This window comes from Staurois parvus, unplaced genomic scaffold (assembly GCF_062004578.1).
Source record: "Staurois parvus isolate SC_StPar_1 unplaced genomic scaffold, SC_StPar_1.0 ptg000045l, whole genome shotgun sequence".
In the NCBI taxonomy this organism is placed as follows: Eukaryota; Metazoa; Chordata; class Amphibia; order Anura; family Ranidae; genus Staurois; species Staurois parvus.
Window position 1 is genome coordinate 2922507 of NW_028317841.1, and position 16460 is coordinate 2938966.

At 42.0% G+C, this 16460-nt stretch overlaps 1 protein-coding gene across 1 annotated transcript in view; it reads right to left on the reverse strand.

Moving 5' to 3' along the window:
* Positions 1–16460, reverse strand: part of DOK6 (docking protein 6) — a 723957-nt gene that overhangs the window by 53625 nt on the left and 653872 nt on the right. The gene's annotated exons all lie outside the window — the stretch shown is intronic.

Genomic DNA, 16460 nt, shown 5'->3' on the forward strand with positions numbered 1-16460 from the left:
AAAAGTGACATCATTGGGCTTGCAATTTCAAAAATAATTCAGAGATGGTTCCATTTAAGAATACGTATTGAAGACTTTTTTATTAAAGTGATAAGAAAAGCTCGGGTTTAAATAAAAAAACAAACAAACATGTCATACTTTCCTTCTCTGTGCAATCATTTTGCACAGAGCAGCCCTGATCCTCCTCTTTTCTGCCGCTGAGTGCTCCCAGAGCAAGCGGCTTGCTCTGGGGGCACTTGTGCGTGCTCACTCTCGAAACCCACTCTGTGCATCTATAAGACAAGCAGAGTGCGGCTCAGCCCTGACCACCACCCACCCTGCTTCCTCCTTACTGACTGTGATTGAGAGCAGTGGGAGCCAATGGCTCCTGCCGCTGTGTCTTAGTCAATGAGGAAAGACAAATCCTGGAGAGCCGAGGCTCTCATGCACAGTGCTGGATCGCATTCAGGTAAGTACTGGGGGGGGGGGGCAGCACACAGAAGATGTTTTGCCTTTAATGCATAGATTGCATAAAAGTAAAAAACCATTCAGTCTTTGCAACCACTCTAAGAGCAGATTATACCTATGATACTGTCAGTATGCTCTCATAAAAATAAGATGAGATCAAGTCCAATTGGTTTAATGATTTATTGGTTTATACTATAGCAGTAAAAGTGAAAAATGTGGTATCTTTAAAAGAATTGCTGCTGTTATTCATAATAGATTTCCATGGTAAGGTAAGGTTATTAGGAGTTAATGAAAAAATAATTAGAGAACTATTACAGAAGTGAATGAATCATTCTATTATTTTCTAATGTGAGTGCAACAAAAAAATGTACTATTGCCAATGAAGATAGAATATTCTGTATCTATAGCTGATCTGATATATTTGGGAATGAAACGTCATTGCAGTACAGATGGGTGTTTCAAATTACAGTAGATTTAGCATTCCATTAACTTAATGTACTTTAATCTATAGACAGTAATTGGCAGAAATGTATAAATTGATAAGAAATATAGGTGAAGTAAAGGCAGTCAGATCTAGTTGACTGATACAAACAGATTTTGGGGAGTTTTCCCAGGCATAACCCAATTCTCAGAAACCATTAAGCTAGATAGCAGCTTCTTATTAGGCTGCATCCTGTCATCCATGTCTTATTCTTATGACTGCTCGCCCTACCAACCCCACTGTAAGAGAGTCTGACATGAAGTTAAAATGTAGGCTTTGATGAGGCAGTGCATCTTCCGCATATACATTTCAAATGTTGTACACCTAAAACGTCAGTTTTTAATGAAAATTGTTAGACAGTGTTTTTTTTCTTAGCCAGTGTGTGTGTTGGGAATTTTTTTGTGCAAAGCCCTTCCACGTTTTAGAAAATTGTTTTATTAGGTTTATAAAAGAAAGCCCTTCCATGTTCACCTTACTCTAAAAGCTAGTTAAAAATCGAGGCAGTTGCCATTTTTGTTAACTTGTGGGAATTGGTGCATAGACACATTAGACACTGTCAGAAGCCATTGTGCTTTGATGGGCTTCCATTGTGTCCCTGCAAGTTTAAGGTGGAATAGTCCACCTCCAGGCATACCTGCCCTTAATTTTTCCATTGAATAAGTGCTCTACATTGAGGATCTCATAGACTAGAGTTGGGACCATTAAGCAGAGGGGTCCTAACAAGGCAATGTGGCTATCACATGTGTGTGGAAATGTTGTACAGCTAAACACACATGCAAAAGATTGTAGCACTGCAACCCAATCATGCACTCAGGGCTGGCATGAGCTCTGTTGCCACTCACCATGCTTGACTTGCAGTCTCCACCGCACAACAGCAGAATACTTCCATGTAGATAAAATTGGCAACCAGGTGAGGATGAATAAAATTTCTCTTTATTTCATCCAAGTAGTACACATGTTCCAAACAGAGCTGACATTAATGTGTTTTGGGCCTATCAAGGCCTTACTCGTGATTCATAAGAGAAATAAGAGAATAAAGAGAAATGTTATTCATCCTCACCTGGTTGCCAACTTTATCTACATGGAAAGACTGTTGTTGAACTAAAACCTCTGTTTTTAATAGAGTTTTTTTTTGTGGTGGCTAGCTAGTAAGTGTGCTGGAAAAATATTTTGTTTTGTTTGCTCTCACCTCTTTATTCTAAGTAGTGGGCAAAGTTTGTGAGATCCTAACCATGGGTATACCTTTTACTGGTGATACTTTAGGGATAGGTTCTGCTGAAATAACCTCCCAGTCTTTCCAGGGTTTTGTTACATGGCGGAGGGAGCATCATGGTTTGGGGCTGCTTTGCTGCCTCAGGGCATGGATGGATTGTTGTCATTGATGGGAAAATGAATTCCAGAGTTTATCAAGACATTTTACAGGAAAACGTACGACCATCTGTCCGCCAACTGAAGCTCCGCAGAGGATGGGTGATGCAACAGGACAATGACTCAAAGCATACAAGTAATTCAACAAAACAATGGCTGCGACAGCACAGAATACGCCTTCTGGAGTGGCCCAGTCAGAGTCCTGACCTCAACCCAATTGAAAGGCTGTGGCATGACCTTAAGAGAGCGATTCACACCAGACATCCCAAGAATATTGCTACACTGAAACAGTTTTGTGAAGAGGAGTGGTCCAAAATTACTCCAGATCGTTGTGCAGGTCTGATCTGCAACTACAGGAAATGTTTGGTTGAGGTTATTGCTGCCAAAGGAGGGTCAACCAGTTATTAAGTCCAAAGGTTCACATACTTTTTCCTCCCTGCACTGTGAATGTTTACATGTTATGTGCAATTAAACCACGGCAACATCTAATGTTTGTGTAGTATTATGTTCAGCAGACTGTGTTCTTCTATTGTTGTGACATAGATGACATTCAGAGCACATTTTATGCCCAATTCATGCAAAACTCCACGTAATCCCAAGGGGTTCACATACTTTTTCTTGCAACTGTACTATTGTATACTGCATGGCATTGCTGATAGAACTGTTGATGACATTACAATTACTGCTTGCATACCATGATGTGAAACTATTATTATGGTCATATAATTTGCTCTACATGTTAATGAGTGATAATAATTTAATCTGAAAACTTTTTTTGCTTAATGCAAGCAACCGAGACTGTAGAGAAATAAATGAGTGATACTTTGTTCCTAGTTGTATGCATGTCTCCTGCAGAAATAGGGCACACAAGCATTGCTCTGGTTCTGACTTAGAAGTGAAATGTCATTAATTCTATCAGACTGAATTGGAGCAGTTTTATAGGCCATAATATGAATATTTCATTAATTAGTGTTTTAGCTATTTCTTGTTTTACTACATAAATATCATTGTAATCTATCCACAAACAATTTTTTTATTTTCCAATATTAAAAATACTCAACTGTATTAGTTGATATACAGTATGTACTCAATATAGATTAAAGTTAGACAGATGTTACATCTTACGTATTATTATTACTATACAGGATTTATATAGAGGCAACAGTTTGCGCAGCGCATTACAAAATGAAGGTAGACATTACAGTTACAATACAATTTGGTGAAAGAGGAAACAGATGACCCTTCTGGTTAGAGCTTACAATCTAAGAAGAAGGGTTGAGTGATACAAGAGGTAATAGCTGTGGGGGATGAGCTGATGGAGGAATCATTTAAAGGTGAATAGATTAGGAGATAGTCTGACAGATTGGGGTGGGGAGTTCCATAGGATGGGAGAAGCTTGGGAGAAATCCTGTAGACAAGCATGGGAGGAGATGACATGGGAACTAGAGAGCAGAAGGTCTTGGGAGGATTGAAGAGAGCTGTTTGGTTGATATTTTGAGACCAGGTTGGTGATGTAGCTGGGAGCAGAGTTGTGGATGGCTTTGTAAGTTGTGGTTAGTATATTGAATTTTATTTGTAGGGCGAATGGAATCCAGTGGAGGGATTAGCAGATGCTTAACGGTTGGTAAGGTGGATGAGCCTGGCAGCAGCAGTCATGATGGACTGGAGGGGGGGTAGCCTATGTAAAGGTAAGCCAATGAGAGGGAGTTGCAGTTGTAGAGACGAGAGATAACCAGGAAGTGAATTAGAAGCTTTGTGGTATCATTGGTTAAAAAGGGGCACATTCTGGAGATGTTGCGGAGGTTGAGGTGGCAAGATTTGGGCAGGAATTGGATGTGGGCCTGAAAGGATAGTTCAGAATCCAGGGTTACCCCTAGCACCCTTGCATGTGGGGATGGGTTTGATAGTTGTGCTATTTGACCGAGAAATCAAGGGAAAAGCACATGGGGGAGGAAATATTATGAGCTCAGTTTTGGATAGATTGAGTTTTAGGAAGTGGTGTGACATCCAGTCTGATATGTCTGTTAGTAAATCGGTGATACATGAGGAAAGTGATGGGATGAGTTGAGGAGTAGAGAGATAGATTTGTGTGTCAGCAGCTTAGAAATGGTATTGGAAACCATGGGAAGCTATCAGCTGACCCAAGGACGAAGTGTAGATCGAGAATAGGAGAGGTCCAAGGACAGAACCTTGGGAGACCCCGACGGTAAAAGGAGTAGGAGAGGAGGAAGTAGAGCTGTAAGTGACACTGAAGGTGCGGTGAGATAGGTAAGATTTGAACCAACTGAAGGTACAGTCCCAGAGACCAAGTAAATAGAGTTTTTTGAGGAGGAGGGGGTGGTCAACTGTATCAAAGGTAGCAGAGAGGTCCAAGAGTAAGTGTATGGAATAGTGATCATTGGTTTTAGCAGTTAGTAAGCCATTTGTGAGTTTTAGGAGAGCAGTTTCTGCAGAGTGTTGTGAGCAAAATCCAGACTGAAGGGGATCAAGAAGGTTATTCTCAATGAGGTGGCAGCTCAGCCAGTTGTAGACTAGATGTTCAATGAGTTTGGAGGCAAAAGGGAGTAAGGAGATTGGTCTTAGGTTGCTAAGATTGGTGGGGTCCAGTGAGGCCTTTTTAAGTATGGGGGTGACTAGCCCATGTTTTAGAGAGTTGGGGAATATGCCAGTAGAAAGGGAGAGATTGAAGATATGAGTTAAAAATTGAAGGATAGAGCCAGAGGGTGGCTGTAGTATTTGAGAAAAAATAGGGTCCAGGGGACAGGTGGTTAGGTGGGCTTTAGAAAAAAGTTTACTAACTTCCTCTATAGTAGCAGGGTTAAACAAGAGAAGTATTGATTGTGCAGGTGGACAAGGATTGTAGGGTGAGGGAAATATCTGTACAGTGGAGATCATGTCACGAATTGTATCAATCTTATTTTTGAAGTGACTAGCGATCTCCTGGGCAGTGAGAGAGTTAGTGGGTGGAGGTGATAAAGGACAAAGTTAAAGATAGAAAAGAGTGGACAGGGATTGGGGAGAGGGTGTTAATGAGAGTGATAAAATAGGTTTGCTTGGCAGTGTGGAGACAGGAACTGTATTTTTGAAGGGTAGATTTATATTGGTTGAAGTCTTGCTGGGTCTTAGTTTTACTGTCAGGGCCTTGGACTTGAACCTGGGACCTTGAATGTGTCAGGCAGTAACTCTTCTCACTGAGCTACTTGGTATACTGGACAGCCCTCTCTACAAATTCTCTACCAATCAGGGAATCACAAGTTGATATGGTAACTCCACAGTTCTATGACAACCTGCCTCCACAATACCATGAGTTTCGAGACGTCTGTGATAAAAAGAATGCTGATCAATTACCTCCTCATCGTCCATACGATTGTCCCATTGAACTGCTTCCAGGAGCAGAAATACCATTCAGCCGCCTTTTCAATCTATCAGAACCTGAATTAAAGGTGCTTAGGGAGTGGTTTGATGAGAATTTGGAGAAGATCTTTATTAGACCCTCAACATCTCTTGCAGGGGCAGCCCTGTTCTTTGTTGAGAAAAAGGACTCCACTTTGAATTTATGCGTTGATTTTAGGGGCTTGAATAAAATCACTGTTAAAAACCGTTACCCACTACCCACAAAAAGGCTGCTGACAGACACCGGAGATCACTTCCTACATTTCATGTGGGTGACAAAGTTTGGTTATCAACCAAAAATTTGAAGGTTCATGTTCCATCTGCTAAGTTGGGTCAAACGTTTGTGGGTCCTTTTCAGATTTCTACCCAAATCAACCTGGTCACCTTTCGTTTAAAACTTCCAGACAGTATGAGGATTCACCCTGTTTTTCACATATCACTTCTCAAACCGTTTCATGAAAATCCTTTCTCTGCAAGAATTTTTCCACCTCCTCCACCCGTTGAGGTACAGGGTGAAGAAGCGGTGGAGAAAATTCTTGATTCCAGGATCTTTAGGAACAAATTACAATATCTGGTTCAATGGGAAGGATATGGGCCAGAAGAAAATTCTTGGGAGCCTGAGGAGAATGTTCACACCTCTAGATTAACAAGAGAATTCCATCAGAGGTTTCCTCACAAACCTGGCCCTAAGATGTCCAGAGAGGAGGGGAGTACTGTCAGGGCCTGGACTTGAACTTGGGACCTCTATTGTGTCAGGAAGTAACTCTTCTCACTGAGCTACCTGGGATGCTGGACAACACTCTGCCTGATCTATTGGACAATCCTGCCTTATGCCTTGTTTTCTGACAAACCTTGAACTCCTTGCTCTTCCCATGAACTTCCTGATAAACGCCATGTCTCTGCACTTCTTGGTTGCCAGATTATTGTGCCTTCAGCCTGTATCTCGCTTTGTCTCTCCTGCTGCCGTCCATACCTTCGCTACCGACCTTTGGCTTGTTCCTTGACTATGATTCTGCCTCATCCCAACCTGCTACTGCTTGTTACCGATCCTTGGCTTGTTTATTGACTACGCATCTGCTAGATCCCTACCTGTCATATCTGCTACTGGATCCTGGCTTGCTCACTTCCTGGTGGGGTGATCCTGAGAACTGTGACCTGGTACTAACACGCAGCAAAATCCATCTCCACCATCAGCAGCTCTGGTGAATACCGGTTAGTGCTTAGACCCCACACCTCAGGTGAGTCTGCATCATTTCTCAGGGTGACCTGCTTGTTTACCTATCCTGTTGGTTGGTCTGCTGCTATAGCTACTGGTCTCTGAACCTGACCTCTCACCGTGACACTTACGCCATAAACGCTCAAGAGCACAGCTACATTTTTTGAGACATCTGGTATTGTCTGTTTGCCAGAGCTGTAGTGATCGAGACCTAATTCTGTGTGTATGAGGGGGACCAATGTATCCAGGGTGGACATAAGAAGAGAAGGGTTAAGATAGCGAAGGATTCTACACGTAACTGTTCGGTAGTTGGAAGACAAGGAGGAGGTAGTCAATTAGGGAATGAAGCTAATAAGGGAGTGATCAGAGAGAGGAAAAGGAAAGTTGGTGAGGTTGCAAGGAGTGCATAGTTAGGAGAATACAAGGCCAAAGCAGTTACCATTACAGTGAGTAGAAGCATGTCTCCATTGTTTTTGGTCAAAAGAAGTGGCTAGGCTCAAAAGTTTAGAAGAGCAAGGGTGTTAAGATTAACAGGGATGTTAAAGTCACTAATAATGATAGTGGGAATTTCAGAAGAGAGAAAGTAAGGTAGCCAGGCAGAGAAGCCATCAAGGAAGCTTGATACTGGTCCAGGAGGCCAATAGATCAGAGCAATTCTTAAAGAAATTGAAGAGAATAGACAAATACAGTAAACTTCAAATGAGAAGAGGGACAGAGAGGGAGGCGAATGAAGGACCTGAAAAGTGCTTTGAGGGGATAGGAAGATTCCAACTCCGTCTCCTTTCCATCCACTAGGCCTTGGAGAGTAAGTCCAGAGGAGACCACCATGGGAGAGGGCAGCAGTAGAGGGAAAGTCAGATTCATAAAGCCAGGTTTCCGTAATTGCAAGTAAGTTAAAGGAATTTGTGATAAAAAAAAGTCATTGACAGAGGTGAGTTTGTTACAGACAGTGGGCATTCCAAAGGGTACATGAAAAGGGGAGGCTGGCTCTAGGAAGAAGAGGAATAGTATCCAGATTGTGTGGATTGCAGCTGCTGTTAGAAGATAGGGGGTGCTGGGTGTGTTGTCAAAGGAAAATGATGGTGGCCCAGGATTTGGGGAAATGTCTCCAGATGTTAGGAGAAGCAGAATGGTGAGAGATTTAATATAGGAGTATGATTCATATGGAGGGACAGGTCCCAGTGTCCTGGAGGTTTTATTAGTATGTGGGTTCAGAATTAGCATGAGTTGATAAGTGCAGTAATAAGGTGAAGACAGGAGTAAGGGTGATATATATATATATATATATATATATATATATATATAAGCTGAGGGGAGGAGAAGAGGGGTGAAGGAAAGAGAGTTTGCAGAGAGAGGATACAACTGTGAGAAGGATGAGTAGGGAGTGCATGTTACAGAGTGGTGACATGAAGAAGCAGACTGAGTAAGAGATTAAAAAGATTGATGGGGAAACAGATCATTTGTAGTCTGTTTAGTATTTGGAGTTGTCTGCTGTGGCTTCTCGCTTTGTGCTTTCACTGAAGTGCAGAGCCAAAGTGTAATGCTCAATACTTAATCTAAGATTAATACTTTATCCAAGATGATAAGGAAGGCCTAAATTTATACTGAGTTGGTTGGGGGTATTGCCAATTAATCAGTTAGGAATGCATAGAAGAGACACATGCCTAGCAGGGGAAACTTCTCAAACCAAAGGAGGACTACAAGAGAGCAGAAGGGTACAGTTGTAAAGATTAGAATAAGCTCATAAATTTGGGTTAGACAATAAGAGCAAAATAAACATCACATTAATATGGACAGAGCTAAAGATTTTGGAAACAGCAAAAATTACCAATAAGAACATTGATAAGTAATTGAGTAATGAAGCAACTTCAGTTAGAGGTGGATTTTGAAAGCAGTATAGATTACCATATAGCACTGCAGTGTCAATTAGCAGTCATACATGGCATGGCAGATAGTTCAGATGGATATTGCTCGCAGACATTTACCATATAGCACAGCAGTGTCAATTAGCAGTTATACATGGCATGGGAGATAGTACAGATGGATATTGCTCGCAGACATTTACCATATAGCACAGCAGTGTCAATTAGCAGTCATACATGGCATGGTAGATAGTTCAGACGGATATTGCTCGTAGACATTTACCATAAAGCACAGCAGTGTCAATTAGTAGTCATACATGGCATGGTAGATAGTTCAGATGGATATTGCTCGCAGACATTTACCATAAAGCACAGCAGTGTCAATTAGCATTCATACATGGCATGGGGGATAGTACAGATGGATATTACTTGCAGACATTTACCTGTGATGGGATAGAGAAGAGTTATTCAGATGATGCAGAGTCAAAGTGCAATGTTCAATACTTAATCCAAGATTATTATTTCATCCATGATGATAGCTGCCAATGCTACCCCTGGCTGAGTTGTAATCAGAAGTCATTCTACTAAGATCAATTACAAGGTTTGATGTTGTCTTGTATTTTCCTAATACTACCCTTTTGAATTACAGTTAACAGATATGATTACATTGCCTTACACTGTGACACTGCAAAGTGATATACATAAATACGTACAGTATCGAGCAAGGTAGTCTGTCTGTTTTCTACCTTTGCTAAGTAAAGCCAGTGACTAGAGAACTGGACCAAATAAGTAGTGGCATAATGGTGACCAAAGGTATCTGTCATTTGTACTCTCTTAAAGCATATTTTCACCTTTAGAAAGCCTTCTTTAACTCACAGTAGTTTACACTTAATTTTCAGTAAGGTTGATTTTGGATAAACTGTTCCTTTTATTCATTAGGATAACTTTAGTGCTACACAGGTTTAACTCCGTTAAGTGTCACAGATTTCACTTTTTATACATAAAAGAAAATTCTGCCAATAAATGCATTTTACTAGTAAATCTATCTGTTTATATTTTAGATCAAGAAAGGACTATTGTCTAGCATCATTACATTTTTTATGATGGTGTGTTGGATCTGTGTGGGTAAGTAGGTATAAGGATCTGCTGCCCTCTACCTGTAGTTGCCCATAACTTATTGATCTGAATCCTAATGACAGACAAATCTGTCCTATTGTTATTTTCTAACATGCACAGTACGAGATAGCTACTGTAGCTCTGTGCTGCTTTACTGTATGTGTGCAATGGTCGCCTTCCAGTATATTAGTAGGCAATCTGTTTATTACAACAGAGCAGGGGCGGACTGACAACTCATGGGGCCCCCGGGCAATAGGGGATCATGGGGCCCCTGTGTCCTTGCCCAAACTCAAAAAAGCCTATGAAAAAGGTATCGGGGCATCTCATGGGGCCCCCTACTGACCCCGGGCTCTCGGGCAGCGCCCGAGTTTCCAAATGGTCAGTCCGTCCCTGCAACAGAGTTTATATGCACACCTGTTACTTCAGTTAACCCTGTCCTTTCTGGCCTTGGATTCTATAGCTAGTTTTAGCCTTGGGCTCAATACCGTGCATAAGCTAGAGTCAGGTTAGGAATCCGACTGGCCACTTAGCAGTTAGAGGACTGATTATATGTCAGATTAGAAACTACTAGGGAGGTAATAAAATGCAGAGTAGATATGCTGAGTTGAAGTGCCACACCACAGTTTCTGCCTTTGAGAAGCTGCGCTCCAGGCTGATTGGACAACAGTTGGAGGATCTCCCCATCACAACTGATCTTGTCTTCAGGTCTCTGACACAAAGACCAACATTGCATTGTGATCATCCTCTGGGTCCCCTGCAACCGAACTTTGTTACAACATTCTTCTGGAGGTATCTCTATTAAAAAGCTTTGAGATTTGTTTCTGCAATGCTTAAAACATGCTTTCCTGTCATTTCAGTGAACATTTTGCATGAAAATATAAACTCACCACTTTATTAGGTACACCTTGCTAGTGCCAAGAAAATATCCCCCACACTATTACACCACCACCACGAACCATTGGTACAATACAGGATGGATCCATGCTTTCATGTGGTTTACACCAAATTCTGACCCTACCATTTGAATGTCGCAGCAACCATTCTACCCCGTCTCCTCTGATCTCTGACATCAGAATTTTTTGTCCACACAGCTGGATATTTTCTTTTTCAGACCATTCTCTGTAAACCCTAGAGATGGTTGTGCGTGAAAATCCCAGTAGATCAGCAGGTTTTGAAATACTCAGACCAGCCCATCTGGCACCAACAACCATGCACATTCAAAGTCATTTATATCCCCTTTCTTTCCCATTCTGACACTCAGTTTGAACTTCAGCAAGTCATCCTCACCACATCTAGATGCCTAAATGCATTGAGTTGCTGCCATGTGATTAGCTGATAAGCAATATGTGTTACCAAGCAATTGAACAGGTGTACCTAAGTGACCGGTGAGTGTATATCATGCATAGTAATACAAATTATGTAATTTCTTCTTCCTAAAATTGATATTTTAGCTTGTATTATAAGGGGAAATCATGACACAGTTCTTAAGAAGCTGATGAACATCTTATCCATCTGGCATCAGCTCACCTGGACTTGAAATTTGAATTGAAAATATGGGTAATGAAATTAAGCCACATTCACACAGGAATGAAAAAAGGATGTCCAACACAATTTCATAATGCCTATTGAGAGCTCCCTTGATGCAAGAGCTAAAAGTTTGTTTCAAAAATAAGTCTAAGGCTGGCCATACACTATACAATTTTCTGTCCAATTTCTGCCCAATTTCCTTTAAATTTACCTTCAACTATGTAGTGCAAGAGCCTGGCTAATTGGATACAATTGAAAGTGTGTTGTTTAGGTTTGACCTCCTATTATATGGTTTTTGGTAAATCTAAACCAAAAATCTCAAGAAAATTGTATACTGTACGGCCAGCCTAATTTTGCTCAAATTATTGTAAATATGACTGTGCCTGCAGTGTTATTCCTGCTTTGACACATTGGTCCTTCTTTATTGAATGGTTTACCAGGGCACTTTGCTCTACTTTGAATAGATTCAAAAGAGACTTTTTGCACACAAGCTCATGTTTGGTGGCTTAAAAAAATGGACAATTGCCTCACTACCTGTCAAGGTCCTACCTTTTCCCTGAGGTTATGTTACTCCATGTGCTGGCGTCCATCTTGGATTCTGCTGTGCATGGTGGGAATCCTTTTATGCCTTCAGGTCTCTGAGGTCCATCCCCCAGAGGGGTGTGGCTGATGACATATAAGCCTGTGGTCCGCACATGCTCTTTGCACTTGTGTCTTTGTGTCGCTATTACTCTGTTCTGACTCTCGTGACTCTCCTGGTATCTGATTCGGCTTGTACTCGACTATTCTTTGTATTCTCCTTTGATCTGACTCTCCGTTGCTGAACCCGGCTCGTGACCTGTGATTCTCGTCTGCTGTCCTGTACTGTTTTGTCCTATTGTTGTTGACCCGGCCTGTCTGACTACTCTTTTGTCTCTTCCACCTGCTACATGCCATTGGCGGCGGCCATTACCGCAGCTGGGGTGTCTCAGGGGCCGCGACCTGGTTCCTGGCTGCGTCAAGTCCATCCCCACCATCAGGGGCCCTGGTGAAGGGCAGCCTGGGACTTAGACTCCGCACCCTGAGGGACTTCGGTCTGTGGGTGGTGGTTGTCATCAGCCAGTGCGTTACATTGTTAGGCCTGCCTATCCGTTCCTCGGCCCCTGCCCTGACACTACCACCCATCATTTTATTGAGACATGTGCCTGTCTATGATCAGTTTTAAATTAGCCATAGATTTTATAAGATGTTAATGATATGGCAATTTTGGCTACAGTCTGTGGTACCTGGAAGGTTAGAAAACTTGTTTCTCCATCTACCACTTTCTAACCATGAACCAATTTTCCAAGCATTTATACATATAGTATAAATACAGAGATCAGTAAAATGGGACTGTCACAGTCATGTCGGCTGAGACTGAAAGGCAGGCTTTACCTTTCCCCTTCTGTGTGAGAAACGAGATAGCAGCACTCCGTGAGGGAATCAGTGGGTCTAAGGTGAAATTTGTTCTTGTATGATCACATATAAAGCCAATGCTTCAGAACCATGCAGGTACCCTTCTTCAAACATGTCACATGCCTGGGGAAGGGTCCCTGTGTGGTCTCAAAACATTGCTTTTTACTGTGATCATACAAAAAAAAGAGGCTTGCACTTTGAAACAAGCTTTTTGGTATGTTGGCGACGTATTTCATCTATGTTATACACCACGACCAGTTGGAAGCTGTTGCAGTACCCTTCTAATCATAGGGTAATTTCCAGTAGCCGGGCTGGTGAACTAGAGCTCCTAAATGTGGTCCAAATGTGAATGCTGGTCTGCGCTGATAAGTATGAGTATATTTAGCCTTACAATATCCATCCATTTTAGAATATAAAAGAATATTATATTTCATAAAAATATGATGTGGCTTAACTGTGATTATTTTTTTTTTTTATCCCAGAGCATCTAAGGTTACTGGATTTTTTTTTAGATAAAAAAAACATTCAGTAACAGTTGAAACAAGATATCTTCTCACCCTTTAGCAACTTGTGTGCCACAGAGAACTTCCACAATCTATTTCCCAAGTAATGAGTGGATGTGACACAATGAGTAAACGCTTTATCATTTTTATCATCTATAAAATAGAGCAATCAATTGTAGTAAAAAAAAAATACATTCAGAAATGAAATAAAAAGAAATCTATTTGTACACAGCTCAATTAAATTAAAGGAACACTTTGAAAACACATCAAATCTCAATGGGAAAAAATATCATGCTAAATACCTTCATTGATATGGACTGGATAATGTGTTAGGAATATAAATGCCCCATCGTTTGATGAAAATGATCAACCTACAGAGGACTGAATTCAAAGACACCCCGAAAATCAAAGTGAAAATATTATGCAGCAGGCTAGTCCATTTTTTCTGAAATTTCATTGCAGCAACTCAAAATGGTACTCAGTAGTTTGTATAGTCCCCACGTGCTTGTATGCATGCCTGACTACTTCGGGGCATGCTCCTAATGAGATGACGGATGGTGTTCTGAGGTATGTCCTCCCAGATCTGGACCAGGACATCACTGAGCACCTGGACAGTTTGAAGTGCAACCTGGCGGCGTCGGATGGATCGAAAAATTATATCCCAGATGTGTTCTATTGGAGATAAGTCAGGTGAGTGTGAGGGCCATTCAATGTTATCAATTCCTTCATCCTCTAGGAACTGCCAGCATACTCACTCCACATGAGGCCGGGCATTGTTGTGCACCAGGAGGAACCCAGGACCCACTGCACCAGTGTAGGGTTTGACAATGGGTCCAAGAATTTCATCCTGATACCTAATGGCAGTCAGGATGACTTTGTCTAGCCTGTAGAGGTCTGTGCATCACTCCATGGAATGCCTCCCCAGACCATCACTGACCCACCACCAAAATGGTCATGCTGAATGATGCTACAAGCAGCATAATATTCTCCACGGCTTCTCCAGACCCTTTCACTTCTGTCACATGTGCTCAGGGTGAACCTGCTCTCATCTGTGAAAAGCACAGAGCACCAATGGCAGACCTGCCAATTCTGGTGTTCAATGGCAAATGCCAATCAAGCTCTATGGTGCCAGGCAGTGACCACAGGGCCCACTAGAGGATGTGGGGCCCTCAGGTCACCCTCATGAAGTCTGTTTCTGATTGTTAGGTCAGAGACATTCACACTAGTGGCCTTCTGGATGTCATTTTGTAGGGCTCTGGAAGTGCTCATCCTGTTCCTCCTTGCACAAAGAGCAGATACCGGTCTTGCTGATGGGTTAAGGACCTTCTATGGCCCTGTCCAGCTCTCCTAAAGTAACTGTTTGTCTTCTTAAATCTCCTCCATGCTCGTGAGACTGAGTTGGGAGACACCGCAAACCTTCTAGCAATGGCACGTATTTTTGTGCAATCCTGGAGGAATTGGACTGCCTGTGCAACCTCTGTAGGGTCCATGTATCACCTCATGCTACCAGCAGTGACACTGACCCTAGCCAAATGCAAAACTAGTAAAAAACAGTCAGAAAAGATGAGTAAAGAAAAAATATCAGTGGCCTCCACCTGTAAAACCATTCCTTTTTTGATGGTTGTCTCATTGTTGCCCATCTAGTGCGCCTGTTCATTTCATTAACACCAAAGAAGCTGAAACTGATTAGCAACCCCCTTTGCTACTTAACTGACCAGATCAATATCCCAGAAGTTTAAATGACTTGATGCTATACTCTGATCAAAAAGTGTTCCTTTAATTGTTTTGAGCAGTGTATAATGACTGTGTAAAGGTGATTAAAGGTACTCATAAGGGCACCTCTTCACCTAACTATTTTAGCTGGCTGGTCTGCTTGCCTTCATTATACGTTGCATGGCTAGCCTTATTTGCAATGTTATGGTTATTGTAACCAATAGTACCGCGCTCCCGTGTTAAACTGTGTAAAAAAAATTGGTGGTAATATCTCCAAAACTATATATATATACAGTGGGGCAAAAATGTATTTAGTCAGCCACCAATTGTGCAAGTTCTCCCACTTAAAAAGATGAGAGAGGCCTGTAATTGGCATCATAGGTAGACCTCAACTATGAGAGACAAAATGAGAAAAAAAATCCAGACAATCACATTGGCTGATTTGGAAAGAATGTATTTGCAAATTATGGTGGAAAATACGTATTTGGTCAATATCAAAAGTTCATCTCAATATTTTGTTATATATGCTTTGTTGGCAATGACAGTGGTCAAATGTTTCCTGTAAGTCTTCACAAGGTTGGCACACACTGTTGCTGGTATGTTGGCCCATTCCACCATGCAGATCTCCTCTAGAGCAGTGATGTTTTAGGGCTGTCGCTGGGCAACACGGACTTTCAACTCCCTCCAAAGGTTTTCTATGGGGTTGAGATCTGGAGGCTGGCTAGGCCAATCCAGGACCTTGAAATGCTTCTTACGAAGCCACTCCTTTGTTGCCCGGGTGGTATGTTTGGGATTATTGTCATGTTGGAAGACCCAGCCATGTTTCATCTTCAATGCCATTGCTGATGGAAGGAGGTTTGCACTCAAAATCTCACAATACATGGCCCCATTCATTCTGTCCTGTACATGGATCAGTCGTCCTGGTCCCTTTGCGGAGAAACAGCCCCAAAGCATGATGTTGCCACCCCCATGCTTCACAGTAGGTATGGTGTTCTTTGGATGCAACTGAGCATTCTCTCTCCTTCAAACACGACAAGTTGTGTTTCTACCAAACAGTTCTATTTTTGTTTCATCTGACCATATGACATTCTCCCAATCCTCTTCTGGATCATCCAAATGCTCTCTAGCAAACTTCAGACGGGCCCGGACATGTACTGGCTTAAGCAGGGGGACACGTCTGGCACTTCGGGATCTGAGTCTCTGGCGGCGTAGTGTGTTACTGATTTTAGCCTTTTTTACGTTGGTCCCAGCTCTCTGCAGGTCATTCACTAGGTCCCCCGTGTGGTCCTGGGATTTTTTCTCCCCGTTCTTGTGATCATTTTGACCCCACGGTGTGAGATCTTGCGTGGAGCCCCAGATTGAGGGAGATTATCAGTGGTCTTGTATGTCTTCCATTTTCT